A 3,326-nucleotide genomic window follows, 5' to 3' on the forward strand; every position below is an offset into this window, starting at 1 on the left:
ATATGTGGCTTATTTATGACATTTTCTAGTCAGTATTGTTATTATATGTATAGCAAAGTAGTTACAAATAAATCTTACTTAGATTTCATGAGCTATTATGGTCATTTCGGATATCATCGTGCCTGGTAGTAGTAGTTGTAGTGGTGTTGGTATGGTAGAAGTGGTGGTAATATATAACTGTACATGCTTGTCATAACACATCTTTATGACTACCATATCAAAATATTTATTGGTAATTTCTCTTACAGGTTGACATGGAAAACATTAGGATGGCAGTTTTAGGCCAAGAGTGACTAGAGGAAGCAGCGAAAGGGTTCCCTACCTGGCCATCTCTTCAGACAAGGTAAGTTTTCTAGTACAATATTTTTAGTATACACTCAAACCTCGATTTAAGGGACCTCCGTTTAAGGGATTTCGGATTTAAGGGACTCCATATTCTGCCTGACAAACGGACAAGACCATTAAAAAATGATACGTAATGTCTAGCTTATAGGCTACTGTACACAGTATGTTTCTTTATACAGTACCCGTAAAATAATATTCGTAATCATACCACGTTGAGTACACCGCTTCCCGTCTGATCAGCGAAGTTATGCAACGTTGGGTCTGGTTAGTACTTGGATGGGTGACCGCCTGGGAACACCAGATGCTGTTGGCATCCCTACGTGTCAAGTGGGATTGGAGGAGGATTAGTGCCCCTCCCTGTAAAACAATTAACTCTAAGCCCTTGGCCACCTCGATTGGGATACATGGCGTCTGGCTGAAATGAATATAAATAAGTGAAACAATCATTGCATTTCGTAATAAGATTGTCTTTATATGTGGTAAAACAATGGACATTTTCAAGTAAGGGACAAGTTGATTCCCCATTTAGTCCCTTAAATCAAGGTTTGAATGTATTGTTCCTTTTAATAGAGGGTGGTGGAGGTGTGAAGAGGGAGAAGAAGACTGGGGATAAGTTGGAGGGATGGAGTGGAGAGGTATATGAGAGAGGGGGAGCCCTAGATTTGGATGAAGGGATGGAGTGAAGGGATATATGAGAAAGGGGGTGACTGGGGATGAGATGGAGGGAGGGAGTGGAGAGGTATATGAGAGAGGGGTGACTGAGGATGAGATGGAGGGATGGAGTGGAGAGGTAAATGAGAGAAGATGTAAGTTTGGGGAGGGCAGTGAAATGGCAGGGGACAGGGTGACATGGAGATGATTTGCTTGTGCCCTCCCCTTACAAGATTGAGGTGTTTGGCTGTAGATAGACATATTTATATATAATGCTCCATATGTGTAATTCACTCCTTTCCACTTTGCAGAGTAATTGCTATTGTGTTGAGGGTACAGCTCAGTCAGTGTTATTTTTTATCATTTAATTCCTTACTCTCACTACCATACCCAAACCAGCGGACTGAGCCGTTCCCACAACACACAATATTACCAGGAGTTATTATCGTTCTTTTGCACTAACTTGGCCTAAATTATCATTCTTCTGCAGCTTATTTTACATAGCAGAAAAAGAAAATACGATCCCACATTTTCACCGTAGCACTTTTTCAAGACTAACATCATTATTAAGCATTAATTGCTCTAAAAACAGCAGTCAAGATGGAGGAATGCCAATGTTAGGCCAAGTTAGGGTGTGTTCATATCATTTACTGTATGGTTTATAACTTTGTGTCTCCTGTTGTTTTGTATTGTTTATTGTATCATTTATAAAGGCTGTAACATGTACGGGCATACCTCTTTTAAACGATGTAAATGGTCAGGTAAAACCCCATCGTTAGGTGGGGTATGGTATATCGGGGTACTTTTAACATGTAAAGCAATGTGGAGCGTTTACCAGCCTTGGGTGTCCCTCCAACCAAGTCCAAAACCCAACCAAATGAGCCCCAAAACAAGTTTGAAGCCAATCTGAATGACCTAACAGCTGTAAAAGAAGTTAACCTTAGCCTAGCATCTGTAAATAATTCACTAAAACCAACAAATAAAATCTGAAAATTGTCAAATGTCTGGAAAAAATCAAGCTTAATAAACTGTACCCCAAAATGACAATGTTCATCCCGCCTATGGCTAAAACACATTTCTGTTTACCTATCTATCTATTGCCAGACGCCTCAATCCCGTTTGGGGTGGCCACAAACAAATCGCCTCCACGTCGCCCTGTCCCCCGCCATTTCACTGCCCTGCTTCCAACTCACACCCTCCTCTCTCATACCTCTCCACCCCATCCCTCCATCTCATCCTCGGCCTCCCTCTCCCTCTTCCCCCCTCCACCTCACTCACATACACTCTCTACGTCAGTCTCTCACCCTCCATCCTCTTCACAAGGCCGAACCACCTCAGTGTGTTCCTCATAACACTTCCTATCACATCCACACCACAATGCTCTTTTTTATCCTCATTCGTCAGCCTGTCTCTCCATGTGACTCCACAGGCTTCTCTTAAATAACTCATTTCCACTGCTCTCACTCTTGACTTGTGTCCTTCCAACAACGTCCAAGCTTCACTTCCATACGTTAGCGTTGGTATCACAATACTGTCATGTAGTAACTTTTTCATTTCCATGCTCACTTCCCTGTTTCTTATCACTGCTTTCAAAGAACCAGCAACCTTTCTTCCCTGCTGTACCCTTTCAAGCACTTCACCCTCCAAACCTCCATCCTTACTCATCACACTACCCAAGTACTTAAACGTACTCACATTTTCCAATTCCTCACCATCCAACCTCACTGTACATTCACTGATTTCACCTCTCTCAAAGGCCATCACTTTACTCTTCCCTACATTCACCTTTAGATTCCGTTTCCTACACACTTTCCCAAACTCATCCACCAAGCCTTGCAGCTCCCCTTTGTCTTCACTCAACAACACAGTATCATCTGCAAACAACAGTACAGGGAGTTTCCAAACACCATCATCTCTCACCAGGACCACTCCAACATCCACTACGCTACCTTGTACCTCTTTTATTACCCCATCCATGTACAGATTGAACAACCATGAAGACATGACACATCCCTGTTTCAACCAAGAGAAAAATTCACTTAGTTCACCATCCACATGCACTGCAGCCTTCGCACCATCATACATACTCTTCACAGCATTCAACAACTTCCCATCTACTGCATATATTCTTAATACTTTCCACAGTCCTTGTCTATCCACCCTGTCATATGCTTTCTCCAAATCCATGAAAGCCACATACAATTTCTTTCCCTTTTCTAGAAACTTTTTCACTTAAGATCTAAGAATGAATATCTGATCTACACAACCTCTTCCCTTTCTAAAGCCTCCCTGTTCTTCTCCAACTAATTCCTCTGTTCTTTCTCTAACTC

The 3,326-nt window shown here is 42.0% G+C and overlaps 1 pseudogene; it reads left to right on the plus strand.

The window, feature by feature from the left end:
* The first annotated feature begins 539 nt into the window (after window positions 1–539).
* LOC145408147 (5S ribosomal RNA) lies at window positions 540–658 on the plus strand (annotated as a pseudogene).
* The last annotated feature ends 2,668 nt before the right edge of the window (window positions 659–3,326 follow it).

This window comes from Coenobita brevimanus, chromosome 75, assembly GCF_032717465.1.
Source record: "Coenobita brevimanus isolate Jiangsu-jjx chromosome 75, ASM3271746v2, whole genome shotgun sequence".
In the NCBI taxonomy this organism is placed as follows: domain Eukaryota; kingdom Metazoa; phylum Arthropoda; class Malacostraca; order Decapoda; family Coenobitidae; genus Coenobita; species Coenobita brevimanus.